This window comes from Crocuta crocuta, unplaced genomic scaffold (genome assembly GCF_008692635.1).
Source record: "Crocuta crocuta isolate KB4526 unplaced genomic scaffold, BGI_CrCroc_1.0 scaffold52, whole genome shotgun sequence".
Lineage (NCBI taxonomy): Eukaryota > Metazoa > Chordata > Mammalia > Carnivora > Hyaenidae > Crocuta > Crocuta crocuta.
In genome coordinates, this window is record NW_027528617.1 from 2,314,462 (window position 1) to 2,327,930 (window position 13,469).

Consider the following 13,469-nt stretch of genomic DNA (forward strand, 5'->3'; position numbering starts at 1 on the left):
CAGTAGCAATCCAAATAATCATTTTGAAACTTAGAAATTTATTACATGGAGTTTGTAATTTCTAACTTGTAGTGTTGTTCTGAGGATCAAATGTGTGTGAAACATCAAGACCTGAGCAGGCACTCAGTAAACAGTAATTTCTGTTACTGTCATCGTTGAAGCTCAACGTTTGGACTGTTTTGAGAAGTCAAAGAATCTCATCAAGATACTGTTTTCTGTTTTTCTGGAGAATACCTTGTGGCTAATTGGAGAACCTTACAGTGTCTGCCAACCTTATGACAAGATTTCAAATTTCTGGTCCCACTAAGTGCTCAGAGAGAGTCCCTCTCCCTTGTCGTTGTATTACATGCAGGTGTAATGTATGCATGCAGACCCATGATCACCATTTTCTTCCTCACATGTTTCTGCCCAAATTAGAAATGAGAGTAGGGAAGGAGGGGAAATGCAGATTTGGTGTTATCACAGTGGATCAGGTGTGCGACACTTGCCTGGGGTCACTGGGCCTTAATAGTCACCAAGGCTCCTGTTTGAGAGGCTCCCGGCTACCTTTTGTCTGCTTCCTAAAAGTCAGCACTTACAGTAGCCGAACGTCTATGTTCTATCTATGGTTCATTTTTGTGAGAACTGACACAAACTTTTAACTCTTTTGATTAAAGTTGAACATATTTGTTATTTGTGTTTGAATAATTTAAGGGTAACAGTAATTCGTCATTAAGACGGGTCCTAGTGAGGAGAGAGAAGATCCATGAGCCAGAACAGAATCCAGAAAGAAATCCAATTATATGATAAAGGCGGAACTGGCTTCATTCAGTGAAGGAGTTACACACAGGAAGCAGCTTTGATTGTTCTTCCAATATTTCATCCAAACAGGCTCAGTCCCCTCTTTACTGGCCCCAATTTGATCTCAAGTCATCCAGTCACTTTTTGTCACTCTCATGTAACCAAATGGCCTCATTTTCAGGCATTAAAATACCTGGGGTGCCTGACTGGCTCACTCCGTAGAAGATGCGACTCTTGATCTCAGGGTGGTGAGTTTGAGCCACACATGGGGTGGCTTTAAGTTCACTTAAAAAAATAAAATAAAAATAAAAGTCTGGTCCGGGTATATAAAAACTTTATTCTGATATCCAGTTTAAAGGCTTTGTCTTCTTTCAGCTCAGGTCTGACTTATGGTTGAGTCCGGAATGAGCAAAGAGCGGGGAAGAGGGTGGCCTGTTCTTTCACTTTTCTTGCCCCATATTCTGCCACTTTTACATCTGCCAGGGTTATGGGAGAGAGAGGATAATGAGTGATATTGTTTTTGGTACTTTCCTCGTATCAGATGCCCTTTTCATTTCAAGTATTCAGATGCTGTCTCTTTGTGAGGTCACAAGAGTTCTTTCCAGATTCCATGTGGAATTTCTCCAGTGACTCTCAGAGTTTCTCTCAGCGCCGAGCTTTTGCCCCAGGCAGCGCCATTCCAGTCATTTCCTGTTAGGCCTTTTGGCCCCTGCAGTTAGCAGCTTTCTTGGGGAATACCTGTCAAGTCAAGATGGCAGAAGTCCTAGCTAACTGCTTGAACCTACTTTCATCGGTGTCATCGTGAAGAGATCATCGTGAAGAGGTTGTTATCTCCTCAGCGAGGTAAAATTTGCAGTCCTCTCCATAGTGGTTCTCTTGGGTCCCGCCTTTTCCTATATGGCTTGAGGGAGAGAAAATCTCACAGAGCAGTCTCCTCCTGAAATTCTCTTCCAAGAAACAGTCTTCCTAATGAAACGATAGGCTTCTTGTATATGTTCCCTGGTTTGTGGCCTTTTAATTCTTGTAAAGATGATGGATCTGTTAGTTGGCTTTAGAATATTTGTGGACATTGCTGACCTGCTGCCTCAGTTTGGGACTTAGGTTTAAATTCTGAGCCAAAATAAAGAGTTTCATTTCACCTTTTTTCAAATGTACTAATCAAATATATTGGAGAAAATTCTTTCTAAATGGTATTGGTATTTCCTGCTAAGTGGTTGGAACAAATATACTTTATTTTATTTTTTTTTAAATGTTTTATTTATTTCTAGGAGAGAGAGAGAGAGACAGCGTGAGCAGGAGAGGGTCAGAGAGAGAGGGAGTTACAGATTGAAACAGGCTCCAGGCTCTGAGCTGGCAGTCAGCACAGAGCCCGACGTGGGGCCCGAACCCACGAACCGCGAGATCATGACCTAAGCGAAAGTCGGACGCTTAACCGACTAAGCCACCCAGGCGTCCCGGAACAAATATACTTTAATCTCTATTTTCATACCACACACAAAAACAAATTTGAGTTGGATTAAAGATTAAAATACTGGATAAAGTTGATGAAAGTACTAGAAAAAAAAAAGAGGTATTGTCGTCTTGGTCTGGGAAAGGCCTTTCTAAATTTCATGCCAAAGCTAAGAAAACTTAAGGGAAAAGAGTGCTCAAGTGGGATATGTAAAAACTTCTGTATGGTGTGCACCATTAACAGTTAAAAGACAAATTATACAATGGAGAAATACTCTGCAAAAGAGTGAATATTCTCAATATATAAAGAGATGTCATTAAGAAAATATAAATATGGGGCTGCCTGGGTGGATCACGTGGTTAAGCATCTGACTCCTGGTTTCAGCTCAGGTAATGATCTCTGCGAGTTCAAGCCCCCTGTTGGGCTCTGTGCTGACAGCGAGGAGCTGCTTGGGATTCTGTCTCTTCTCTCTCTCTGCCCCTCCCTTGCTTGTGTGCTCTGTCTCTCTCTCTCAAAATAAATAAACTTAAGAAAAATATAAATATGATAGAAAAATGAGCAAGGCTAGGGATAGACAGCTCAATATACAAGAAATGCTCTTGATCAATAAACAACTATAATTACATGTTCTCACAGATAACTTTCTGTTTGGTAAAAATTCTTACAAATTTTTATCAGATCTTCACTCTAATATTCTTTAAGTCACTAACTCCCCATCTGCCACCATTTTTAAGATCAGGGACCTAGAGGCGCCTGAGTGGCTCAGTTGGTTAAGCGTCCGTCCAACTTTGGTGCAGGTCATGATCTTGCAGTTGGTGAGTTCAAGCCCCTTGTTGGGCTCTGTGCTGACAGCTTGGAGCTTGGAGCCTGGAACCTGCTTTGTATTCTGTGTCTCCCTCTCTCTCTGGCCCTATCCCCCTCATACTCTGTCTCTGTCAAAAAATAAACATTAAAAAAGTTAAAGAAAAAAAATGATCAGGGACCTAATCTCTGGGTTTGTTGTTGTTGTTGTTGTTGTTGTTCTTTCTGACATGAATCTGGTGACTGGTCCCAGTAGATTCTCAAATGGTTATTGAATAAATGTATATATGAATGAAAGAATTAATAGAAAGTAAATCAAAACAATTACTTATAATATTACGTATTGAATTGAAAAGATTAAAAACTGAAACTACCCAGCGTGGATAAAATAGTCTATTCTCATTTTTGGAGGTGTAAATGAGCACAATATTTCTGCAGGAAAAGTTGACAATTTGCATCATATTTTGAAAGGTGTACCCCTTAAAAAATAAAATGTGTACCTTTTCAGTCAAGTAATTCCACAATTTGGAATTTACCCTAAGAAAATTATTACATAAGTGCACAAAGATACATGCATGTGGTGGTTTATCGAAGTTTTGTTTATATTAGGGAAAAGTTATTAGCAAGTGAAATGTCTACTAATAAATAGAAAGTTGATATATTGTAGTGTCTCCAAACAGCCAAATATTATGCAGTCACTAAAAATGGTGTTATAGATCTATGAATCTTGACATGAAGAAAGTGATACAGTTGGGAAAAATAAAATTATAAAGAAGTATGGATAGTATAATTCTACAAGGCTATTCACCAAAATATTGAGAGTACTTAAGTCTTGGGTCATATTATGGGTCATTTTGCTTACTTTTTATGCCTTTGTTTATTTTCTGAACTTTTTATACTGAACATGGGTTACTTTGATAACCAGCTTTTACAAGATAGCTTTTAAAAAGGTCATAATTTACTTTTATAATATCATTTAATGAATCAAAGAAAAGAAAACAGATGAAGTAATATCTTTGTAAATTTCCAGTTTGCTTTCCTGAGTTTTTCTTAACTCTTGTTACTGCCACCTAGTGGATAAGTGTTAGTTTACTTGTTAGCTATTTCAGATCATAGCTTGTTTTTATTTTCCCCAAAGACAGTTCTTTCTACTTAAAATCTTAAAAAAAATAAACAGGGAAGTGTAGTAAATGTTTAGCAACTATCTCTCCAAAAAACCAAAATGGGCCCACATATACACACAAACACACATTTTTAGTGAATTTTACCAATATAAAGGATACACACAATTTATGTAAAAGTTAACATACAATTTACAAGTAATAATAAAGGTAGAAATACTCTTTATTTAAATTACATATATCTAATTGACTATCAGAAAATGCTTTCACTGATTTTTGTTGAACCCATGTTTTGCTGTCTCCAACCTTTGGTTGCAGTAAAACCATCAATTGACACATGGAGTTATATTCCAATCCACCAACTCTTTTCCCAATTATCATTAAATATTATGTATGATCTACTGTATAACTGCGTCTCACCCTTCTACAAATTGTATTCATTGAACTAAGATCTCAGTTTTAGCCCTAAATCAAGCCCTTATGTGTAGCACTTGTAAATTTTGGTTGTCTAAATGTTCCTACCATGGTCCATTTTAGTCTGCCAATGTGACATCACTGCACATGGATTTGGGAACAGACTCATAGTAGCACACCAGTATATCTAGTATTTTCACATACAGATGTGATAGAACCTCAAAAACATCAGTAATAGTGAAATATAGTAAATGTAGCATAATAAATAGCAAGTGATGAGTTTTAAATGTATATTTATCTTTATTTTTAATGTAATTTATTTAATTATAAGTTTATATAACTTAAATAACAGTTAAAAACAGGCTTGCAAAGTGCTTGAAAATTTAACACTTGGCTCTTGTAAGCCTGTGTGAGTCAGCTCCAGTACATCCTTGAATGTAGCGGTCATCTTTATTTTCCGAGTTATCTTTATTGTTCTAGGAAAACTGCAGAACCATGATAGAGCACCATTCTTTGAGTTTCTAATTTGTATTCATATGGCATACGATGGCGTGTTTTATTGTTATCTGCCATTAGTGCATGTTAAGGAGGAGTAATCGCTCCCTTAATATGCACTAATTATGGAGATTCTTCTTCTTTAACGTGTGTTTTAAGCCTTTGAGCGTCTTGTAAAAAAAAGGAAGAAAGTATAAAAGATACATGCAAAGTTCTCAATTACGTATTGAAGTTAGTACTATACAGATATAATTATCTAAACTAAAATATCTCTTGGAAATACTTTAATAATATAATCTTTTTACTTTCAAATTGCTTCTCCAAGTTGTTGCACTTAACCCTCTTAACAAACCTATTATAGGGAGTATTATTCCTCTGATTTTACATGTTGGGAAATGGGGATGGAGAAAGGTAAAGGGGCTTGACCAAGGTCAGGACAGATTAGGAGAGCTATAACTGTAATTTTTTAAATTAAATTTAAAAATTTTTAAATTAAATTTTTTAAATTTTTTAAATTTATTTTTTTTTGAGAGAGAGTATGAGTGGGGGAGGGGCAGAGAGAGGGAGACACAGAATCCACAGCCATCTCCAGGTTCTGAGCTGCCAGCACAGAGCCCGACAGGGGGCTCAAACCCACAAACCATGAGATCATGACCTTAGCCAAAGTTGGACACCCAACTGACTGAGCCACCCAGGTGCCCCAGGAGAGCTATGATTATAAAGATGATAAGACAGCAACAATATCACAACAGAAAGGTTGGCTGAGCACTGAAAATATGCTAAACAATATTTTAAATACATTGCAGGTAGTCTTTCATTTAATCCTCTCAAGAGCTGTATAAATATCCATGTTTCAAGTAAAGAAACCAGAACAGAGAGGTAGAGCAATTTGCCCAGGATTATAAATGAAGTGGGGAACATGGGGTTCACAGCCAGGTGTGTGTGACCCCAGAACTGAAATCTAAGAGATGCTATTAATGAGGTGCCTGGGTGGCTCAGTCGGTTAAGCGTCCTACTTTGGCTCAGGTCATCATCTCATGGTCCGTGAGTTTGAGCCCTCCGTCAGGCTCTGTGCTGACAGCTCAGAGCCTGGAGTCTGCTTCACATTCTGTGTCTCCCCCTCTCTCTGCCCCTCCCATGTTCGTGCTGTCTCTCTCTGTCTCTCAAAAAGTAAATAAGCATTAAAAATTAAAAAAAAAAAAGATGCTGTGATCTCCTGCCCCCATTCCTTACCTGTCCACTGCATATGTAGGTAAAGAACTAGAAATGCAGTTTCATATCTATCCATTTCTCAGGCAGGCATACTTTATTATAGCTTAAATATTGCAAAAATAGTTTCAGAAAAATATCATTAAATACTATCCTTCTCTTTAAAAAAATTTTTTTAATGCTTATTTATTTCTGAGACAGAAAGAGACAGAGCATGAGCAGGGGTGGGGCGGAGAGAGAGGGAGACACAGAATCTGAAACAGGCTCTGAGCTGTCAGCACAGAGCCTGATNAACAAATATACTTTATCATTCCACATAAAGTTTTGTTTGTTGATTTAGGTTGAATGTGTTTCTCTCTGCTAACTTGATAAAAAAAATATCCTGGCNCACCCAGGCGCCCCGGGGACTGCATATTTTTAAACAATTAGCCACTAAGTAGTATAGTTTCATTGTTCTCAGCTACACGTGTTCCTAGTTTGCATCATTCCAGAAAGAAGTAAAGTGCTGTATTCAGATATTTGGTGCTATGGGAAACTTAAAGGCTGGAATTCTTTTCTGATGTTCCAATGAGGAAAATGGTCACAGCAAGGACCACCCTGCCTACCATTCCAAAGCCACCTCATATGGCTGTGGGGAGAATCCCATCGTTAGTTTTTTGAGAGGATTACATATGTTTAGTGTGCAATAATTCCAGAGCTTTGACATTAGAGTTTCTCATATGGGACTCTTTCTGATAGATTAATTTCCAACTAAGGAAGTTAAACTTCTGGCATTCTCTAGAGGTTAACTCATTGACTTTCCTCTGGCTCTCCACTCTCCTAGAAGGTAGTTTGTTTGTTTGTTTGTTTTTAATTTTTCAATGTTTATTTATTTGAGAGAGAGAGTACAAGTTGCAGAGGGGCAGAGAGAGAAGGAGACACAGAATCCAAAGCAGGCTTCAAGGTCTGTGCTGTCAGCACAGAGCCCAACACGGGGCTCGAACCCACAAACTGTGAGATCATGACCTGAGAGGAAGTTGGTCACCTAACTGACTGAGCCACCCAGGTGGCAGTAGAAGGTAGTTCTTTTGCTTGCTTGTCATGAAAGCTTGCCTTTTGAATTTTGGTAAAATTATTATCAGCTGTTTGATGTTCTAATAAGCATCTCATACATTTTGCAAATAAATAAGGACTTGCCACAGAGAGCTTATCCACCAATTCAAATATCCCAATTTTTCAGTTTCTTTTTGGTGGCTGAAGTCACATGAATAGATATGTTCTGCTTTTGTATAAATGTAAAGTAAAAAAAAATCCAACACAGAGTAGGATATAGGATAGGGTAGGTGGTTCTTTATAAACTCAGAAAAATGCAGTAACTTCTGGCCAGGCTTTAAACCCAAGCAAGATTTCAGTTTCTAATTACTATTGGTATGTGAATAATTTGGTTTCTTTTTATAGAAATTAAATTTACCACTGGATAATGATACCCTCCTTTCTCCCCACCTTCTCCCTTCCTCCTTTATTCCTTATTTCTTCCTTCTTACCTCTCTCTATTCCTCTCTCCCCTCCCTCTTCCCTTCCTTCCATTTTTCCAAAAGCTGGTTCAGCAATATGTCAAACCTGAAGAGCATAGTTCCCTCTACAGAATTACATTGGCAAAAATCGCTTCCATTAAATTGTTTTCTGGACCAAGGCAAATATCACTTGAAATCTAGTTATGCTCTTTACTGTCTATAGAAACCATGAGATAAAGTATTTAAATGCAAGAGATTGTGCACTAGGAATCCAGATGGCTCATGTCTAACACATAATTCAAATACAAGCACACGACTAACAACTCTAAACTGTTAACCAGGTGGTGGCTTGGGACTTCATTCAGTAGAAAACAGCATTAGCTCTCTAGACCAGTAATTCCTGGCGTTCATCATCCATTGATTTTTTAATAGATTTAATTTATATGACCACCAACCATCAATATTTATTTCTAAACAAAATGAATAGCAAACTATAAATATAGTTTGTAAGAAGACTGTGTCTCCTTAAACTAGGAAGGTGCTAGAAATGAAAAACTGTAGAAATGAAAAAGTTCAGAGAATTATCTGGCCATCTTTTCATTTTGTATGTAGATCTAGTATTAAATAGGGTTTGTTGGCTGGTATGAGTCTGTAGGAATATAGGTGCATTTCAGGTTTTAATGTTTGTAACTAGCAGTGTTGCTAATGCAAATGCTGGCATTAAGATGAAAGAGCAGAAGTCAAAGGAACACTGGCTAACAGATCTGGGAAGATTAGAAGAAGAACTGTCCAGCTCCAACTACTTGCTGGGTCCATGAGGAGTACCAGCTTAAGGGCCCCCATTTGAAATCTGACTCAGAACTGTCAACAGTTCACATGGTCCTACAATCTGGAGGCCAAGGCTTAGACAGACATAATGTTAAGCAGATGAGGTAGTTTAAAACCAGAAAACTAAAGTGCATAATAATAACTCTGATGAGCCTTTCATTGTACTGGTATTCCATGGTGACACTGATAATAATATTTACTTAAAATAACCCACGTAGAGATAAAAGTTTTTATGTATTCAAGCCAAACAACTCAGATGAATAGCATTATCGCGGAGAAAAACTTTTGAGAAAACTGTACTGTAATAGAGGTAAGCCCACCGGTGTCAGTGATATCAGGAGGTACCACTGTATTTCTGTCCTAGAGCCGTCTTCTGGGGCGAGGTTGTCTATAGGATGGGTGTAGATGAAATGTGGTGTGTAGGGTAGATTTTAAACAAGAGAAGTAACAGTGTTAGTATCGGCTGCAGTTTTTAGAAATATTGTTTTCTTCTTGTATCTGATTTCCAAAGCCTTTCAAAATGACCGAAAATAGATCAGTTGAGTATTATACCAGACACGTAAGAAGCTTCTATTTTCTCTTTTTAAAAAAGATTTTATTGGGGCGCCTGGGTGGCTTAGTCGGTTAAGCGTCCGACTTTCGCTTAGGCCATGATCTCGCGGTTCGTGGATTCGAGCCCCGCGTCGGGCTCTGTGCTGACTGCCAGCTCAGCGCCTGGAGCCTGTTTCAGTCTGTGACTCCCTCTCTCTCTGACCCTCCCCTGCTCACGCTCTCTCTCTCTCTCTCTCTCTCTCCTAGTAAATAAATAAATAAATAAATAAATAAATAAAAATAAAAAAGATTTTATTTCTAGGCAATCTCTGTACCCAACTTGGGGCTCAAAGCCACAGCCCCCAAACCAAGAGTCACATGCTCCACTGTCTGAGCCAGCCAGGTGCCCAGGAAGTTCATATTTTCTAACCAGTTTTCCTGGCTCCTAAATGTAAGCACTGTTTCCTTTCTTCTGTTGTTTGTTTTTTAAGAACCAGAACCCAAAACATCCTTTATTAATTAATTATTTTTTTAAAAAACATCCTTCATTTTAAAAGAATTCATTAGTCTTTCGGACAATCATAACATTCCAAATTAGATTGTATTTTGTTCAAGACCAAAATTAAATCAATTAAAAAAAAAACACAAGCACTATCGTCTTGATAAATTTAGTCTTTAAAATAATAAATTAGTCGAATCACTATATTGTATACGTGAAACTAAGGTAACACTGTATGTTAACTATGCTGAATTAAAGTAAAAACTTAATAAATTAAAAAATTATAAATTAGTGACAGATCTTCTTAATGAACGGTCCTCTGCTATTGTTTTCCTCAACTATAGTAATTTATTAGTACTAAGAGTAATTTATTTTTTATAATTGGTTTGCCAATTTTCTCCTATGCTTTTTCTCGTTTTCACTTTCACAGTATCCCTATGAGGATACTGAGGGTAGGTATCGTCACTCCAATTTACAGATAAGACCAAGGTTCAGGGAAGTTCATTTTTTCCCTTAGGACATAACGTCCATATTATTCTCAGTTTGCCACATGGCCTTAAATCATCAGACACTTTCAACAATAATCAGATATGTGAGGTATTTGCAATACTCAATTTCTATACCAGTCTTGCATAGCATTATTATTTTTTAAGGTGTATTATAAATTTTTTAGTTTATGTAAATTATTTAAGTAACTGCTATTCTAACTGTGGGCTTAATAGAGACAAATAGGGCTACAGATACAATTCCATTACAAAAATGTCACTACGGAGAACAGTGCTGTACAAAAGCTGTCTCGTTGTCTGGGCAGACAGCCCACAGAACATGCTTGTCTGATCTAGTTCCACTGAATTCTTTGTGAAGAAAAACAAGTGCTTTCTCTGGATTCTAAAAGTCAGTATAACAATAGCAGCAAAACTCTTGTGTGCTACTTTCAGCATAGTTAGGAAAATGAGAACTGAATTAAGATTTGATTTTTTAGGTCTATAGAGTGATAGTTACTTGTTTCCATCTTTAAAAGGTTACCAAACAGATCCCTTCTTTACTTCAATATTACCAAACAAAGCTGCAAACATAAAGATCCCTAACATAGGAGGTAGAAAGGAAGAGCGTGTGTTTAACAAGTTCCCTATTTCTTTAACGAACTCAGTACTTTCAAATGCTTTAGGGACTGGGCCTTGGCTTACCTGTAGGTACTGTCTGTTGAAAATACCACTGGCTTTCTACAGACTGTGATTTCTATAACCAGACAAAAGCGTGCTCCATTTCCCTTTGTCATGTTTAAGACAGTTGAACCATGTGTCTATGGTTAACTTTGTGTTAGCAATGTTGTCTCCTTAAATTAACGTGAGGTACTGTGCTGATGATCTTCAGATAAAAATTGCCAAGATAATTATAACAACTAGAGCTGACTGAATTGTTGCAGGAAGTAAAAAGAATGCAGTGGTCCTTAACCCTATCTGCCTACTAGAATGACTTTGAGGGCCTTTAGCTATACTGATGTTGGGCCCCCCTCCAAAGATTCTGATTTAATTTATCTTGCATGGGGCCTGGGTTTAGGGCTTTCTCTAAAGCTTTCAAAGTACCTACAATGTGCAGCTGTAGTTGAGAGCCATTAATCTAGTCTGTGGTCCTCAAACCTTGGTTCCCTGGAGATAATGAGGGCTAATTAAGGAACCATGCGTAAGTCCCACCCCAACTTAATGAATCAGAATCTAGGGAGAGAAGACTGCCAGCATCTTTTTAAAAGCCTTTGAGAATCACTGATTTATGGCAAGAGGAGAATGGCGTGACTTCCCTAAACCTTAATTAGACTTAAATACGGAGTTGCTCAGTGATAGGAAAGGAAAATCATTTACTCTGGGAATCTCCAGTAGGTTACTGCTAATCATTTGTGTGCTGAAGTGTTGTTTCTTTTTATACCCCAGGTTTTTTTTTTTCAGCTTACAGATAAATATTTCCTGATTATTTACTTTTTTTCCCACCATGTCATTATTTTTTATACTGCTTAATAGTCAATTACCTAGGAGAAATGTTTAATAGGCAGTGGCATGTTCTGTCTCTGTTGTCCTGTCGATGAGATTGACTTTGTTTTTTAATGTTTTATTTATTTCTGAGAGAGAGAGAGACAGACAGACAATGTGAGCAGGGGAGGGTCAGAGAGAGAGGGAGACACAGAATATGGAAGACAGGCTCCAGGCTCTGAGCTATCTGTCACCATGAAGCCCAACATGGGGCTCAAACCCATGAATCGTGGGATCATGACCTGAGCCGAAGTCCGACGCTTAACGGACTGAGCCACCCAGGTGCCGTGAGATTGACTTTTCTAAGTCATCTGGAGCTGTTCCCTCCTCTGAAAGCAGTATGAGAATGTATTTTGACTTAATTCTTTCTCTTTCAATGCCAAGTCTATTTCCAAATACATTTTGGTTATCTTAGTGGACTCTCTTAGTTTTTAATGATCTTCATGATAATAAAGCCATTTCCACCTTTACAGCTATGCTATATAAGAAAGAAGAGCATTCTTTTCTGGGAACACAACATATTTCATTCATCTATTACCTCTTAACTTCTAATGGTCAAAATATCACACCACCAAAGGTAATTATATTTCCTGGGTGAGTGCGTTTTGGTAAGATAACTTAGGTTTTAGTCATTCTTGAAATTTCAGAAGTAATTTATTCTAAACGTTGTTAACTAAAAATAATCTATGGACCACAGTAAGAGAGTAGCACTTGGATTTCTTGTGGATGTTTGGAGAAGGAGTAGGGTTAATTTGCCTTCCCAGTTCAATCACTGTTTCTGTCCCTGACATTTTTTAGTCTCAATGCGTGCATCTATCTATAAAATGGAAATAATAAAACATTTTTAACTTCTCACATATTCCCCTCAAGGAAAAATAATAGCATACAAAATCTTCATAAAATATGGAGAAACCGTGTCTATATAGAATGTGATAATTTTTAGAATCAGTTATAATTCAAAATATCTAACATAACTTCAAAAAACAAAATGAAAATTATAAGTGCTAACACCCACATAGTAGCACAATTCCATTTTTTCTGTTCTTTTATAGTCTTTATCCCTAGATTTATAGTAGCCAACTATTTACACTTACTAATGTTGACATTTCATAACCACTCCGATGATTGAATACAGTCATCCTTTTTACCATGTTAATGCCGGCATTACATTGTTGTTCAACTGTATCTCTATTGTAGATTCTTACGTTATTTACAAAAATAATGACATTTTCAATTTTTATTATCCTTTTACCTCTAGATATTTTGAAATTTGTTTTCAATTGTTTGTTTATTTTTGAGAGGGAGAGAGAGGCAGAGGGTGAGAAGGGGAGGGACAGAGAGAGAGGGAGACACAGAATCTGAAGCAGGCTGCAGGCTCCAGGCTCTGAGCTGTCAGCACAGAGCGGATGTGGGGCTTGAACTCTCCAGCTGTGAGATTATGACCTGAGCCAAAGTTGGATGCTTAACTGACTGAGCCACCCAGGCAGCCCTTTAGATGATATTTTGAATCACATTTGTTAAAATACTTTTCATAGCAAACTATGCAATACTGTATTCTATTATAATACTTATTACCTAATTTAACCAAGCCATCAAAATTCATAAAAATAATTTTAATGACACTTTCAAATTTAGAAAGACTCAAATTTAATATACTTAAATAGAATTAAGTCACATTAAGTGTAAAACTTTTAAAACTTGAAATCTATAAACATCTTTAATTATAATATATTAGCTATGTGCTTCAATTAAGGTTAAAATACTTTAGGCAGAAACTACAATGATATGTTCCCATTTCCTTGTGAACATTTAATGCTGAAACTC

The 13,469-nt window shown here is 37.2% G+C and overlaps 1 long non-coding RNA gene across 1 annotated transcript in view; it reads left to right on the plus strand.

The window, feature by feature from the left end:
* The first annotated feature begins 1,412 nt into the window (after window positions 1-1,412).
* Window positions 1,413-13,469, plus strand: part of LOC144224169 (uncharacterized) — a 28,881-nt gene continuing 16,824 nt past the window's right edge. Inside the window, exon 1 of the long non-coding RNA XR_013332971.1 lies at window positions 1,413-1,623. This is a non-coding gene — a long non-coding RNA (uncharacterized LOC144224169). The remainder of the gene's footprint in view (window positions 1,624-13,469) is intronic.